We start from the raw sequence: 17,894 nt of genomic DNA, 5'->3' as shown, positions 1-17,894 counted from the left end.
ATGTATCCTGTGTAACGGTTTCTATGACTGATTCATAACGGTGCCTCCACCTGCTGCTGTCTCCATACAAGCTGAACAGGAACAGACTCCGGGCCGTTTGGGCTCAGCTCAGAGTAGCTCGTTCCGGGTCGTATACGCTGATCTACCTGGAAGCTCTCGCTGTGAGCGGTGCCTTCTCTTGGGAGAACTCCGTTCGCCTTTGCCCTGCTTCATTCTGTACTCCAAGGCCAAACTTGCCTGCTACTCCAGGTGTTTCTTGACTTCCTACTTTTGCATTCCAGCCCCCTGTAAGGAAAAGGACATCTTTTTTTGGTGTTAGTGATAGTTTACGGTGAACAGTGTTGGATTCTTGATCTCCAAAGAGGAAGATTTAGCTTCGGGACCAGGGACCAGGCTTGATCACTCGAGAGCTTTTGTGTAGCAGAGTTTTATTAAAGCATAAGAAGGACAGAGAAAGCTTCTGACGTAGACATCAGAAGGGGGACGGGTGTGCCCCCTCACTAGAGTTAGCAATGGAGCTACATACTTTTTAATTAGTTATTACAATAAATCAAAAGAATGTCTCAAGTTTGTGAAAATTTTACCAGACCCGCTCCCACAATTTACATTTTAGGATTAGAACTTAACAATAGAAAGATCCTACCAGACCCACTCCCATAATATACATTCTAAGATATCAGGTTTAGTGAGAAGGTTTTCAGGAAGGAGAAACTGTCCTCAAGCAGGATACATTGTTATTGTTGTGGTATAATCCCTAGTACAGAGTTTAAACTGAGTTGTTTGTTGTGTAATCATCAGATTCAGATTTAAAGGAAAAAACCATTTTGTGTGACTAAAAATAAAGAATGTAGAGAAAACAAAGATGTTTGTCCCTTTCCTCCATCTTGAGAACCCCAGTTCCCCTCTCTCCTTGGGGACCCCTGGACTACTTATCAACCTGCCTAGGAATTGACTCTCTCATTAGTTCTAGAAGGTCTTGTAGGTCTTCATAGATCCATTCAACTTCAGCTTATTCAGCAAAGCTATGGCTTTTCCAGTATTCATGTATGGATGTTAAGAGTTGGACTATAAAAAAAGCTGAGTGCTGAAGAATTGATGCTTTTGAACTGTGGTGTTGGAGAAGACTCTTGAGAGTCCCTTGGACTGCAAGGAGATCCAACCAGTCCATCCTAAAAGAGATCAGTCCTGGGTGTTCATTGGAAGGACTGATGCTGAAGCTGAAACTTCAGCACTTTTGGCCACCTGATGTGAAGAGCTGACTCATCTGAAAAGATCCAGACTCTGGGCAAGATTGAAGGTGGGAGAAGAAGGGGATGACAGAGGAAGAAATGGTTGGATGGCATCACCGACTTGACAGACATGAGTTAGAGCAAGTTCCAGGAGTTGGTGATGGACAGGGAGGTTTGGCATGCTGCAGTCCATGGGGTCACAAAGAGTCAGAAATGACTGAGCAACTGAACTGACCCAATCTGAACCTGGAAGCTCTTAAGATCTTGTGTAGCTCAGCCAATGACCTTGAAGGATCTGGGTTTTACTAGGTATCTTGGTTCACTCCTCAGTGTTCACCTCTAGTCAATAAAGCAAATAACCAGAATTACATAAGTCCTGTTTATCAACGTGTACAGAAGCAGAACAAAAGGAGTACAGAGTACAGATTATCTCAAATGGATCTGCTTGATTAGATAAACAAATACCAAGTAATAGATGACTCTGAATAATGGGTGACCTTGACTCCAAACCTCAGATGCTTAAAGGCTGAATTCTCTCTCAATCTTGCTGGAATCCACCTCAATCTTTTATTTTCTAGTAAACATATAACATTTATTCTAATGTGATTATCAGCTAATACACGTTATTAATTTATTATTTGGCTTAAGCATCTGGGGCAGTTTCTTTCAGCAAATATTTGACAACCTCTCACATGGCAAGTATTTTGCATGGTGCAATAGGAGATACAGTGTGAACAAGGAGGATTTTGAACCTATTTGCAGGGCAGGAATAGAGATGCGGACGTAGAGAACAGATTTGTGGGCACCGGGGGGAGGGGCTTGGATGCACTGAGACAGGAGCACTGAGACACACACATTACCATGTGTAAAACAGATAGCTAATCTGAAGCTGCTGTGTGGCACAGAGGCTCGAATCTGGCGCTCTGTGAAAACCTGGAGGGGTGGGATGGGGTGCGAGGTGGGAGGGAGTTTCAAGAGGCAGGGGACATATGTGTACTGGTGGCTGAGTCACACGGCTGTATGATGGAAACCAGCACAGCAATGGAAAGTGATTATACTCCAATTGAAAATAAAATTAAAAAAAAGAAAGATATAACCTTGCCTTTGAGGAACTCACAGTCTGGCAGAGAGATACACATTAAATAAACAGTTAAATAATTCTGCAGATAACTAATAGTAATTCTCATAAGTGCTGCAAAGGAAAGTACAGACTACCCAGACAGTAGATAACAGGGGAACATAACCAAGTCTCGGGATGCAGAGAGAGCGACCCTGAGGAAGTGCAGTCCCCTTAGCCAGTGGGGATGTGTTCTAAGCCCCCAGTGGAGGACCGAAACTGAGAATATATCAAACTTTGCATATACTGTTTTTCCCTATAGGTACATTGCTGGAGTAAAGTTTGGCTTTCCTGGTGGCTCAGATGGTAAAGAATCTGCCTGCAATGCGGGAGACATGGGTTGGATCCCTGGGTCGGGAAGATCCCCTGGAGGAGGGACCAGCTACCCACTCCAGTATTCTTGCTGGGAGAACCCCATGGACAGAGGAGCCTGGGGCGCTACAGTCCATGGGTCGCAAAGAGTCGGACACGACTGAGTGACTAAGCACAGCATGCAGATAAAGATAAATGTGCAGGTTAGGCACAGTAAACGACTAAGAAAAGAAATAATAAAACAGAACAACTATGACAACATACTATAGTAAGAAGTATGTGAATGTGGTCTCTCTGTTCCAAAGCATCCTGTACCAATATTATGCCCTTGCCATTCTAACTAAGCACTCTTCATGCACTGTGACCTTAACTTTGGCAGTCTGAAGTGTGACAGGGAAACTAGCACGAATTTCTTTTTCCTTCTTCACTATTTCACAGGTAAAAGATTTGTTCCTACTGTCAGTCTTAGCAACTTCAGCATATGATTTTTTTTTCTTTCCTTATTAAGCCAAGAACTTTCATCTGTTCACTTAAAGGAAGCACTTACTGCTTCCCTTTGGCATGCGGGAATGGCCAGCATCACTACCCTGGCACTTTGGGGCCACCATTAAATAAACTGAACAGGAGCACCGTGATGCCGTAACAGTCAGTCTGGGAACCTGGCAGCTGCTAGCTGATGGGCCAGATACACCTGACAAACGGGTGATTCAGGTCCCAGGCTAGATGGAGCCATTGTCGTGAGAGTTCATCATGCTACAAAGAGGCGCACACAATTTTAAACTAATGAATTGTTATTTCTGGAATTTTCCATTTAACATTTTTATACCATGGGCTCACAGGTAACCGAAAATACTGGTAGCTCAGACAGTAGAGAATCCACCTGCCATGCAGCAGACCCTAGTTAGATCCCTGGGTTTGGAAGATCCCCTGGAGAAGGGAGTGGCTACTCATTCCAGTGTTATTGCCTGGGACATTCCATGAACAGAGGGGCCTGGCAGGCTACAGTCCATGGGCTCACAAAGAGTCAGACACAACTGAAACCGCAGGGGGGTTAAATACTGTGGTATTTAAGCTGAAGGCTGGGCTTCCCAGGGGGGCTCAGTGGTAAAGAATCAGCCTGCCAAAGCAGGAAATGCAGGAGATGTGGGTTTGATCCCTGGTCAGGAAGTTCTCCTGGAGCAGGACATGGCAACCCACTCCAGTATTCTTGCCTGGAAAATCTCACGGACAGAGGAGTCTGGCGGGCTACACTCCATGGGGTCCCAAAGCGTGGAATACGGCTGAGCAACCAGGCGCTTGCGCAGGAGCGGGCCAATAGAGACCAGGAATCATCACCGCGTGAAAGCCAGCATTCTAAGGAGGAAGGCGCACGTGCAAATACGCCTGAGGCAGGAAGAAACCTGGCTCAATAGAAAAACCGGAGACAGCAAGGCTGGGACCTAACATACCGGAGGGCTCGGGAACGCGGGACAGAGAGGGCAAGGTCAGACGGGACAGGTCTTTGGAGACCACGTGTAAAATATGGAGTTTTCACAGATACAGAGAAGAGACTTGTGCTTGCCAAGGGGGAGGGGAGGGGGGGAGAGACGGAGTGGGAGTCTGGTTTAGTAGAAGCCAATTATTATAAATGGAATAGATAAACAACAGGTCCTACTGTATAGCACAGGGAAGTATATTAAATATCTTGGGATAAACTACAATGGAAAAGGACATAAAAAATGTCTGTCTGTATATAAACTGAGTCACTTTGCTCAGCAGAAATTAATACAACATTGTAAACAACTGTATTTCAATAAAAACAGATTCAAAATGAAAAAGTAAAATATGGAGTTTTATTCAAAGAGCAACAGAAGCCTTCAAGGTTTTGTTTTGTTTTCATTTATTTTTATTAGTTGGAAGCTAATTACTTTACAATATTATAGTGGGTTTTGTCATACATTGACAAGAATCAGCCATGGTTTTCAATGTATTCCCGATCCCGATCCCCCCTCCCACCTCCCTCTCTACCCGCTCCCTCTGGGTCTTCCCAGTGCACCAGGCCCGAGCACTTGTCTCATGCATCCCACCTGGGCTGGTGATCTGTTTCACCATAGATAACATACATGTTTCGATGCTGTTCTCTCGAAACATCCCACCCTCGCCTTCTCCCACAGAGTCCAAAAGTCTGTTCTGTACATCTGTGTCTCTTTTTCTGTTTTGCACATAGGGTTATCATTACCATCTTTCTAAATCCCATATATATGTGTTAGTATGCTGTAATGTTCTTTATCTTTCTGGCTTATTTCACTCTGTATAATGGGCTCCAGTTTCATCCATCTCATTAGAACTGATTCAAATGAATTCTTTTTAATGGCTGAGTAATATTCCATGGTATATATGTACCACAGCTTCTTTATCCATTTGTCTGTTGATGGGCATCTAGGTTGCTTCCATGTCCTGGCTATTATAAACAGTGCTGCAATGAACATTGGGGTGCACGTGTCTCTTTCAGATCTGGTTTCCTCAGTGTGTATGCCCAGAAGTGGGATTGCTGGGTCATATGGCAGTTCTATTTCCAGTTTTTTAAGAAAACTCCACACTGTTTTCCATAGTGGCTGTACTAGTTTGCATTCCCACCAACAGTGTAAGAGGGTTCCCTTTTCTCCACACCCTCTCCAGCATTTATTGCTTGTAGACTTTTGGATAGCAGCCATCCTGACTGGCGTGTAATGGTACCTCATTGTGATTTTGATTTGCATTTCTCTAATAATGAGTGATGTTGAGCATCTTTTCATGTGTTTGTTAGCCATCTGTATGTCTTCTTTGGAGAAATGTCTGTTTAGTTCTTTGGCCCATTTTTTGATTGGGTCATTTATTTTTCTGGAATTGAGCTGCAGGAGTTGCTTGTATATTTTTGAGATTAATCCCTTGTCTGTTGCTTCATTTGCTATTATTTTCTCCCAATCTGAGGGCTGTCTTTTCACCTTGCTTATAGTTTCCTTTGTTGTGCAAAAGCTTTTAAGTTTCATTAGGTCCCATTTGTTTATTTTTGCTTTTATAAAGTTTGTGTTTCCTTGTTAATTTTCCGTTTAGTTGATCTATCCATAGTTGTGAGTGGGGTATTAAAGTCTCCCACTATTATTGTGTTACTGTTAATTTCCGCTTTCATACTCATTAGCATTGGCCTTACATATTGCAGTGCTCCTATGTTGGGTGCATATATATTTATAATAGTTATATCTTCTTCTTGAATTGATCCTTTGATCATTATGTAGTGTCCTTCTTTGTCTCTTTTCAATCCTTTATTTGAAAGTCTATTTTATCTTTTATGAGTATTGCGACTCCTGCTTTCTTTTGGTCTCCGTTTGCGTGAAATATTTTTTCCAGCCCTTCACTTTTAGTCTGTATGTGTCTCTTGTTTTGAGGTGGGTCTCTTGTAGACAGCATATATAGGGGTCTTGTTTTTTTATCCATTCAGCCAGTCTTTGTCTTTTGGTTGGGGCATTCAACCCATTTACATTTAAGGTAATTATTGATAGGTATGGTCCCATTGCCATTTACTTTGTTGTTTTGGGTTCACGTTTATACAACCTCTCTGTGTTTCTTGTCTAGAGAAGATCCTTTAGCATTTGTTGAAGAGCTGGTTTGGTGGTGCCAAATTCTCTCAGCTTTTGCTTGTCTGTAAAGCTTTTGAATTCTCCTTCATATCTGAATGAGATCCTTGCTGGGTACAGTAATCTAGGTTGTAGGTTATTCTCTTTCATTACTAAGTATGTCCTGCCATTCCCTTCTGGCCTGGAGGGTTTCTATTGATAGATCAGCTGTTATCCTTATGGGAATCCCTTTGTGTGTTATTTATTGTTTCTCCCTTACTGCATTTAATATTTGTTCTTTGTGTTTGATCTTTGTTAATTTGATTAATATGTGTCTTGGGGTGTTTCGCCTTGGGTTTATCCTGTTTGGGACTCTCTGGGTTTCTTGGACTTGGGTGGCTATTTCCTTCCCCATTTTAGGGAAGTTTTCAGCTATTATCTCCTCGAGTATTTTCTCATGGCCTTTCTTTTTTTCTTCTTCTTCTGGGACTCCTATGATTCGAATGTTGGGGCGTTTCTTATTGTCCCAGAGGTCCCTGAGGTTGTCCTCATTTCTTTTTATTCTTTTTTCTTTTTTCCTCTCTGCTTCATTTTTCCACCATTTTATCTTCTACCTCACTTATCCTATCTTCTGTCTCCGTTATTCTACTCTTGGTTCCCTCCAGAGTGTTTTTGATCTCATTTATTGCATTATTCATTTTTAATTGACTCTTTTTTATTTCTTCTAGGTCTTTATTAAACATTTCTTGCATCTTCTCAAACTTTGTCTCCAGCTATTTATCTGTAACTCCATTTTGTTTTCAAGATTTTGAATCATTTTTATTATCATTATTCTAAATTCTTTTTCTGGTAGATTCCCTATCTCCTCCTCTTTTGTTTGACTTGGTGGGCATTTTTCATGTTCCTTTACCTGTTGGGTATTTCTCTGCCTTTTCATCTTGTTTAGATTGCTGTGTCTGGAGTGGGCTTTCTGTATTCTGGAGGTCTGTGGTTCCTTTTTATTGTGGAGGTTTCACCCAGTGGGTGGGGTTGGATGATTGGCTTGTCAAGGTTTCCTGGTTAGGGAAGCTTGCGTCGGTGTTCTGGTGTGTGGAACTGGATTTCTTCTCTCTGGAGTGCAATGGGGTGCCCAGTAATGAGTTTTGAGATGGGTCTATGTGTTAGGTGTGACTTTGGGCAGCCTGTATGTTGACGCTCAGGGCTATGTTCCTGCGTTGCCGGAGAATTTGTGTGGTATGTCTTGCTCTGAAATTTATTGGCTCTTGGGTGGTGGTTGGTTTCAGTGTAGGTATGGAGGCTTTTGGATAGTCTCTTATTACTTAATGTTCCGTGTAGTCAGGAGTTTTCTGGTGTTCTCAGGTTTTGGGCTTAAGTCTCCTGCCTCTGGATTTCAGTTTTATTCTTTCAGTAGTCTCAAGACTTCTCCAACTATACAGCACTGATAATAAAACTTCTAGGTTAATGGTGAAAAGATTCTCCACCGTGAGGGACACCCAGAGAGGTTCACAGAGTTACATGAAGAAGAGGAGAGAGAGGAGGGAGATAGAGATGAGCAGGAGGAGAAAAGGGGGGACTCAGGAGGAGAGAGACAGATCTACGCAGTTATCTGTTCCCAGAATGTTCTCCGTAGGCCAGACACCCACAAAGATTCACAGAATTGGATTGGGAAGAGAAGGGGGAAGGAGGAAATAGAGGTGTTCAGAGGTAGAAAATGGAGAGTCAAAAGTGGGAGAGAGTAATCAACACACTCCTGAATAAAAATGGGAACTGAACATATGGATTCTTAAACGTCCAAAATTTATATCACATACTGAAAAACAAAGTTTAAAAATCTAGAGTAGAGGTTAGACTCTTAAAGATACAATATTAAAAACAAAAACACAAAAAATTTTAGAGATATATATGAAGTTCGGTTTAAAAATAGGGCTTTTCTTTTTTTTTTGCAAGGTTATAGTGAAATGAAAATGAAAATTAAGGAGTAGTAGAGGAGTAATAGAGGACTTTAAAAGAAAATAAGAGAAAAAGGAAAAAAGAAAAGAAAAAAAACAAGAAAAAAAATTTTTTTTCCTAATTAAAAAACTCGTAAAAATATATGAAAATGAAAGTTAAGGAGTAGTGGGGGAGTAATAGGGAATTTTCAAAGAAAATAACAGAAAAAAATAAAAAAGAAAAGAAAAGAAAAAAAATTTTTTAATTAAAAAAAAAAAAGGTAAAAATATATCTAGGAATTTCTCTGGAGCTGTTTCGGTCAGTGTGGGTTTGGCTTAGTTTCAGATAGCTCCTCGTTCCAGCTTACACTTCTCGATATCTACAGGTCCCTTCCGGTGTAGTCAGTGTTACCTACAGGGATTTTAATCTGTTGCACTGGTCCCTTCTGAAGCGGTTCCCTTTGTTTGTTTGGCTTCTGTTTGCCAGTCTCTTCAGTGCCTAATTTCCGCCCTGACACGGGCGGGTGGAGGTGATCTCTTGTTCAGGTTGCTAGTTCCGTCGCGCTGTGGGGAGGGAGGGGCGCTGCTTTCCCCGTCTACGCTGCTCAGGCTCCCGGCTGCTCTATATGAAGCAGGCCCTGCGTTGCATGCGGTTCCAGTTTTCAGGTACTCCACAAAAGCGCGGACTCGGTTGCGCCTGTATTTTGTGCCTTCCCTGCCGGAGCAGCTCAGGCGGCCAGGAGCTTGACGGGCGCACTCTCCCTGGGTGTGGTGCGCCTTCTCCCCTCCGCGGCCCCAGCCTCAGTTTCTGCCCGTGCTGGTCGGGTGCATGCGCCTTGTGTTTAGCCGCGACCCTCCCGGCAGATGTCGACCATCCAGAATCTCAGGAAGTCTTTGGATAGAAACTGGAGGCCTGTTTGCAGTGTGGTAGGGGATGCCGTCTTTGGGGCCAAGTTTGCCCCTTTCCCCTCCCCCCTGCCTCCTGCCTCCAGCTGGGCTGGGCCGGTCCGCAGCCGGCTAGCTCCTCTGGACTTGCTCGGTCCCTTTGTTCTGCGAATGGCCGGCAGTGTGTTCAGGCCGGTTAATTTTCTCTCTCTCTTTTGCTGTCCCACAGTTTAAGTTGGAATCTCACGAAAGCTCCCTCCGATTGCCCTCAGGGCACTCAGGCCTGGTCCTTACCCTAAACAAAGCCGCCTGCTCCTCTCTGTTCTGCCCCCACTTGCTGGTGGCCGATGCGGGTGTCTGGGGTACTTTTCTGCTGGGAGTTGTTTTTAGGCATGTAATCTGTGGGTTTTATTTATTTTTCCTCCCAGTTAGGTTGCCCTCCGAGATTTGAAAACTTCCCCCAGACCCGCCAGTGCAAGGGTTTCCTGGTGTTTGGAAACTTCCTCTATTAAGACTCCCTTCCCTGGATGGGTCTCCATCCCTAGCTCTTTTGTCTCTCTTTTTATCTTTTATATTTTGTCCTACCTCCTTTTGAAGACAATGGGCTGCTTTTCTGGGCTCCTGATGTCCTCAGCTAGCGATCAGAAGTTGTTTTGTGAAGTGTGCTCTGCATTTAATTGTTCTTTCGATGAATTTGTGGGGGAGAAAGTGGTCTCTCCGTCCTATTCCTCCACCATCTTGGCTCCTCTTCTCCATCAAGGTTTTAACCAGGAAGCAACTAATCATAAATATGGTTCTGAAAAGTTATGGTTTTAGGTGTGAAACTGAATACTCCACACCCAAAGAGTCATAGACATATTTTCAATTGTAAGGGGATTTAAAGGACTTTTTCACACTAGATCAGCACAATGATAAAATATCTCTTCAGCAAGGAAAATTCAAAACTGACATTTTCATACATTAAAATCTTAGGGGAGTGTATGTCAAACTGTGTTCCTTGAGAATTCCTTTCCTTTAAATGGTGTCTATGTATTAGCCAAGTTTGAGAATTACTGCTCTAGCAGGTGGATGGAGAATTAATTTGAAGGGTGTACACGTGGCTATGAAATGAAAAGACACTTGCTCCTTGGAAGAAAAGCTATGACCAACCTAGACAGTATATTAAAAAGCAGAGACATTACTTTGCCAACAAAGGTCCATCTAGTCAAAGCTATGGTTTTTCCAGTGGTCATGTATGGATGTGAGTTGGACTATAAAGAAAGCTCAGTGCCAAAGAATTGATGCTTTTGAACTGTGGTGTTGGAGAAGACTCTTGAGAGTCCCTCGGACTGCAAGGAGATCAAACCAGTCCATTCTAAAGGAAATCAGTACTGAATGTTGACTGGAAGGACTGATGATGAAGCTGAAGCTCCAATACTTTGGCCTGCTGATGTGAAGAATCGACTCATTGGAAAAACCCTGATGCTGGGAAAGATTGACGGCAGGAGGAGAAGGGGATGACAGAGGATGAGATGGTTGGATGGCATCACTCGTGGACATGAGTTTGGAATCGATGGACTCGATGAACATGAGTTTGAGCAAGCTCCGGGAGATGGTGATGAACAGGGAAGCCTGGTGTGCTGCAGTCCATGGGGTCGCAAAGAGTTGGACATGACTGAGTGACTGAACTGAACAAGTGGCTAAGACAAAACTTTGGAAGTTATGATGAGGGTGCAGAAATTATGGTAATTTAGATTAGAGTCATGGCACTAAAGGCTGAAAGATGCAGGTTCCTAAAGGCACAATGTTTGACACTGGTAAGATCAGTGATTGGGGAAGACAGAGGTTATCAGGCTTGACAACGAGATGTCAGGTATATACAACTGAGTTGATAGTTATTAGTGAGAAAACGAGTTAACAATTATGCACTGCCTTTTATGTACTAGGTACTATTCTAATCACCCTTATGGTAACCAATCATATTTTTACAAATCTTAGGAGACAAGAGCTGTTAGTATTTACAGTTTACTGACAGGGAAACTGAGATCCCAAGAGGTTAAGGCACGTACCTAATCTCACACAGCTGCTAAATAGCAAAGATGGTGAAATGAAAAAAGTCACTCACATGTGTCTGTCTCTCTGTGACCCCATGGACTGTAGCCCACCAGGTTCCTCTGTCCATGGGATTCTCCAGTCTGGAACACTGGAGTGGGCTGCTGTTCCCTTCTCCAGGGGATCTTCCCAACCCAGGGATCAAACCCAGGTCTCCCGCATTGCAGGGGGATTCTCTTCTGTCTGAGCCAGCAGGGCAGCACAGCAAAGATGGCAGTACTAAAGAAGGAGCAAGTTAGCAGGAGAAAAAAAAGATTTCAACTCTGGGTACTCTAATTTTGAGATTCTTAAGTTATAATTCTTTGAGTTATGCAAGCAGAAATGTGGAGAAAACATTTGGCTGTAAGTTGGGGCTCAGAAGGGAATCTAAGACAGGAATAAAAATTTGGGAAATATTTGAATATTTGAAGGATTTGACCTGGGTGTGAGAACACCTAGAATATGCAGCTTGAGAAAAAATAATAGTTTAATACAAAGCCCTGAGAACATAAAGCATGTAAAGTTTAAATATATATACAGTGAGGACAAAGAAGGAGCAGTCAAAAAAAAAAAAAAATAAGGAGGACAATCAGGGGTGGAGGTTGGTGCTATTGCTAAAGAAATTATGTGGGAAATGTGTCTCAAATTGGAGCATCAGCTATACTCAAGGCTTTTTTAGAGTTCAGGTAGAAAAGACGGCCAACAGAATGGGAGAAGTTATTTGCAAATCATATATAAGGGACTTGTATCTAGAATATACAAGGAACTCTGCAACAAAATACTAAAGAGATAAATGATCCAATTTAAATATGGGCAAAGGATCTTTTTGGAGTGGTGAAAATGTTCTATAATTGATTGTGGTGATGGCTGCACTGTCTGAATACATGGAAGACCATTGAACCAAAAACCATTGAAACTACCTTATATGGCTCAATTGTATAGGATGTAAATTATATCTCCCCACCAAAAATCTGTTTTTTTAAAAAAGTGGTCAAGTTAGGAAAAAACTGAAAGCTTTAGGGGATCCTAAATTAGCCAAGATTAGATGACAGTACTTAACCATCAAAGACAAGATTGGAGCAATTACTATAATTAGTAACAGAACCAGAGTGACAAGGAGAGTGTTTTGCCTGATAGACATTATTTAATGAATAATGAAGTAGCTAGAAATTAAATAGATGGTCAGCTTACAAAAGTATTGCTTGAACTATATAACTGGAAAAGCATGGTATCTAAGCATGGTATCAGTTATATATTGTGGCATAGCTAACTACTCCTAAACCTAGTGGATTAACAATCATTTTCTTAAAAGTCTGGGTCAGCAATTTGCTCTGGGTTTAGCTAAATAGTTATTCATGTTATTTTATTCATTTGGTGGCTCAGCTGATGTGAAATGACCTAAAATCACCTCTCTCCATGTCAGGAGTTGGCAGCCTGACAGCTAGACTGTCTCGGTTCCTCACTATATGGTCCTTCCAGTAGGCGAGCTTTATCCACATACAGTAGGTCTTCAGATTTGCACAACAGAACTCAGTGCAAAAGCAATTTTTCAACCTTCCTGTTACATCACATTTTCTAACTTCCTGTGGACCCAAGTAATTCACATTGCCAAGCTCAAATTCAAGCCTAGAATTAAGCAGATCTCCTGTAGGGAGACATAAATTTTACAAACATTCATATACAGGTGTCACTTAAAGCCTTGAGATTTAGGGACTTTCCTGGCAGTTCAGTGGCTAACACTTTGCCTTCCAATGCAGACAGTGTGGATTCAATTCCTGCTCCGAGAGGTAAGCTCCCATATGCCTTGAGGCTAAAAGACCAAACATAAAATAGAAGCACTTTTGTAACAAGTTCAATAAGGACTTCAGAATTTGTTGTTGTTCACTTAGTCATGTCTGACTCTTTGCAACCCCATGGACCACAGCACACCACCAGGCTCCTCTGTCCTCCACTGTCTCCTGGAGTCTGCCCAAATTCATGTCCATTGAGTTGATGATGCCCTCAAGCCAGCTCATCCTCTCTCACATCCCCATCTCCTCTGGCCCTCAGTCTTTCCCAGCATCAGGGTCTTTTCCAATGATCAGCTCTTCGCATCAGTTCAGTTAAGTTCGGTTCAGGTGCTCAGTTGTGTCTGACTCTTTGCCACCTCATGGACTGCAGCACGCCAGGCCTCCCTGTCCATTACCAACTCCCGGAGTTTACTCAAACTCATGTCCATCGAGTCAGTGATGCCATCCAACCATCTCATCCTCTGTCGTCCCCTTCTCCTCCGGCCCTCAATCTTTCCCAGCATCAGGGTCTTTTCCAATGAGTCGGTTCTTCATATCAGGTGGCCAAAGTACTGGAGTTTCAGCTTCAACATCAGTCCTTCCAAAGAATATTCAGGACTGATTTCCTTTAGAATGGACTTTAGGATGGTTGGATCTCCTTGCAGCCCAAGGGACTCTCAAGAGTCTTCTCGAATACCATAGTTCAAAAGCATCAATTCTTTGGTACTCAGCTTTTTTTATAGTCCAAATCTCACATCCATACATGACTACTGGAGAAACCATAGCTTTGACTAGATGGACCTTTGTTGGCAAAGTAATGTCTCTGCTTTTTAATATGCTGTCTAGGTTGGTCATAACTTTCCTTCCAAGGAGTAAGCGTCTTTTAATTTCAGGGCTGCAGTCACCATCTGCACTGATTTGGGGGCCCCCAAAAATAAAGTCTGCCACTGTTTCCACTGTTTCCCCATCTATTTGCCATGAAGTGATAAGATCAGATGCCATGATCTTACTTTTCTGAATGTTGAGTTTTAAGTCAACTTTTTCACTCTCCTCTTTCACTTTCATCAAGAGGCTCTTTAGTTCTTCTTTTCTGCCATAACGGTAGTGTCATCTGCATATCTGAGGTTATTGATATTTCTCCCAGGAATCTTGATTCCAGCTTGTGCTCCATCCAGCCCAGCATTTCTCATGATGTACTCTGCATAGAAGTTAAATAAGCAGGGTGACAATATATAGCCTTGACATAGTCCTTTCCCAATTTGGAACCAGTCTGTTGTTCCATGTCCAGTTCTAACTGTTGCTTCTTGACCTGCATACAGATTTCTCAGGAGGTGGGTCATGTGGTCTGGTATTCTCATTTCTTTAAGAATTTTCCAGTTTGTTGTGACCCACACAGTCAAAGGCTTTGGTGTAGTCAATAAAGCAGAAGTAGATGTTTTTCTGGAACTGTTTTGCTTTCTTGATGATCCAATGGATGTTGGCAATATGATCTCTGGCTTCTCTGCCTTTTCTAAATCCAGCTTGAACATCTGAAAGTTCACAGTGCACGACTTTTGAAGCTGGGCTTGGAGAATTTTGAGCATTACTTTGCTAGCGTGTGAGATGAGTACAATTATGCATTCATCTCATCAGGTGGCCACAAAGTATTGGAGTTTCAGCTTCAGCATCAGTCCTTCCAATGAATATTCAGGGTCGATTTCATTTAGCATTGACTGGTTTGATCTCCTTGTTGTGCAAGAGACTCTCAAGAGTCTTCTCCAACACCACAGTTCAAAAGTATCAATTCTTTGACCTTCAGCCTTCTTTATGGTCCAACTCTCACATCTGTACATGTCTACTAGGAAAACCATAGCTTTGACTCCCTGTGGATCCAAGTAATTCACATGACCAAGCTCAAATTCAAGTCTAGAATTAAGCAGGTCTCTGGTGTGAAGATATAAATTTTACAAACATTCATAACCAGGTGTCTCTTAAAGCCTTGAGATTTAGGGACTTCCCTGGCAGTCCAGTGGTTAAGACTTCACCTTCCAAAGCAGAGGGTGTGCAGATTCGATTCTTATTTGGGGAGGTGAGATCCCACATGCCTCATGACCAAAACACCAAAACATAAAACAGAAGTGATATTGTAACAAGTTCAATAAAGACTTTAAAAACGGCCCACATCAAAAAAAAAAAAAAAAATCTTAAAAAGCCTTGAGATTTAATGAGATCTCTAAGGAAAAAGGAGAATTCTAGGAACTGAACCGTAGAATGTTATAACTTTTAGAAAATCAGGCACTTTAGGGTACACCAGTGAGAGAAAACCAAAAAGTATCAGTCAGAAAATTAGGGGGAAACTCCGTAAAAGGATGGCGTTCCAGACTATTAGAGTAAGCCTTTAACGAGAAAAAGAGTACCCCATTCTCAGGTGAGGTAAATGAGAATTTTAAAACCATGTTGAACATAGCAGTGTGGAAGTGTCACGTGCTTGTGACTTGAACACCCCACCACACCCCAGGTTCAGAGAAGGGGTAGGGGATTTCAGGTCTGAACAGAACAGTTTTAAGACAGAAATGAGAACGTAGTTGGTAGCCGCAGGACATTGTTTCTGATATAATAACTAGGATAGCATGACACATTTTAAAAACCATATTTTGAAGAGATTGGAGAACTGTACAAGTAATACAGACAAAATGAAACAGAGGTGGTAGAATATTACCAGTAAGTGAATCTGTCCATTGTAATGGGCAAATGAGGCAAACCCAGGGATGATCAATATATTAGCCTTAGCAGAAGAAAAAAATGGAGGAAAAGACAGCATAATTAAGTCCATAGCTAAGCTGATAGATTCTATTTCTCCCAACTTTATTGAGATATAATTGTCAAAAGTTGTATATATACATTTAGGTGATCAACAAAATGATTTGATATACACATACATTATTAAATGGTCACCATAATCAAGTAATTAACATATCCATCATCTCGTATGGTTACCATTTTTTTATATATGAGGGGGAGAACATGTAAGATCTACTCTTAGCAAAATTTCAAGCTTACAATATAATGTTATTAACTATAGGCACTATGCTGTACATTAGATCCCCAGAATATATTTATCTTATAGCTGAAAGCTTGTACCCTTTGTCCAACATTTCCCTGTTTCCCCCAAGCCACAGCCCCTGGCAACTACCATTCTACCATCCGCTTCTATGAGTCTGACTCTTTTTAGATGCTTTTCTCTAACTTATTTAACTTCGCATAATGCCTTCAAGATCCACTCATTTTGTTACAAATGGCAGAATTTCCCTCTTTCTCATGGCTGAAAAATGTCCCAGTGTGTGTGTGTGTGTGTGTGTGTGTGTGTGTGTGTGTGTGTGTGTGTGTATCCAGTTTCTTTATTCATTCATCAGTTGACAGACACTTAGGTTGATGCCATAATCCTGGCTATTGTCAACAATGCTGCAAAGAACAGATACCACTTTGAGGTACTGTAATCATGCTTGTTTCACAACCAAAGAATTGCTCATGGTTAAAGCTCGGGGGTTTGGTGGACTGGTTCCTTGTTCACTCAGACCTTTTTGCTCTCTTTCTGCCTTTGTTTCTGTTTTTCGGGAAATATATGACTACTGGCCCATAGAACAAACGTACTGATATGGACAATGTAATGACCACAATCAAGTTCCAACATGAAGGCATCTCATGATGAGAAGAGCAGTGTAGCCCCAGCACACAGCCTGCAGCCATTTCCTGCTCCCCTTCTTGCGTAAATCCCGGATAACACCTGGGGCATTGGGAGTTGGTTCTTTCCGACAGTAGTCCACCTCTCCCCAGGTTGGAAACTTCCTTAAAACAAAGCTACTTTTGGTTTACCCAGCACTTGTCTCTCAGTAAGGTTTCTTGAGGAACAAGCAACAGAGTCCAAGGTCTGCAACAATACTGATTTCATTTTCTTTGGATGTACACCCCAAACTGAGATTGCGGAATTGAACAATAGTTCTATTTTTTTATTTCTTAAGAAAATGCATGCTGTTTTTCATAACAAAAAGCTATGACAAACCTAAACAGCGTTTAGGTTTAAAAAGACCAGACATTACATTGCTGACAGAGGTCTAGTCAAAGCTATGGTTTTTCCTGTAGTCAAGTATGGATGTGAGAGTTGGACCATAAAGAAGGCTGAGTGCCGAAAAACTGATGCTTTCGAACTATGGTGTTAGAGAAGACTCTTGAGAGTCCGTTGGACTGCAAAGGAGATCAAACTAGTCAATCCTGAAGGAAATCAACACTGAATGTTCATTGGAAGGACTATTGCTGAAGTTGAAGCTATAATACTTTGGCCACGTGATGCAAAGAGTTGACTTATTAGAAAAGACTGATGCTGAGAAAGATTGAGGGCAAAAGGAGAAGGGGGCAGCAGAGGATAATATGGTTAGATAGCATCAGTGACTTGACGGACATGAATTTGAGCAAACTCCCGGAGGTTGCGGAGGACAGAGGAGCCTGGCGTGCTGTAGTTCAAGGGGTCACAAAGAGTCAGACACAACAGGACTGAGGGACAACAACCTTATCAGATATAAGGTACCTAATAAATATTTTTTCTCCCATTCTCTAGGCTGCCTCTTTAGTTTGCTGATGATTTCCTTTGCTGTGCAGAAGCTTTTCAGCTTGATATCGTCCTGCTTGTTTTTCTTTTTACTATTTACACTCTTGGTGTCATATCCAAAAAAATCATTGTCAAGACAAATGTCAAGGAGTTTCTTCTTCCCTCAGTTTTGTGTACATCTGTCAGGCCTATTTACTGGTTTCATTCGGTGGTGTCATGTCTGCCTGCTTCTTTGTAAACTCAAGTCCGTTTCCTTTGGTTTGCTTTCTCAATACAGCCCTCCTTGAGGACTCCACTGGGGTTTTACAACATCCTACCTGAAACCTGAGGTTTTCAGGTTGGAACTTTTGTCCATGAATGACTGCTAAAATAACTATTTCTATGGGGGGCTGTATCAGAGACTTTGTATTCCACCACCTTGCTGACCCTG

The sequence above is a fragment of the Cervus canadensis genome, chromosome 11 (assembly GCF_019320065.1).
Source record: "Cervus canadensis isolate Bull #8, Minnesota chromosome 11, ASM1932006v1, whole genome shotgun sequence".
NCBI lineage: Eukaryota > Metazoa > Chordata > Mammalia > Artiodactyla > Cervidae > Cervus > Cervus canadensis.
Note: the sequence above shows the minus strand (reverse complement) of the source record.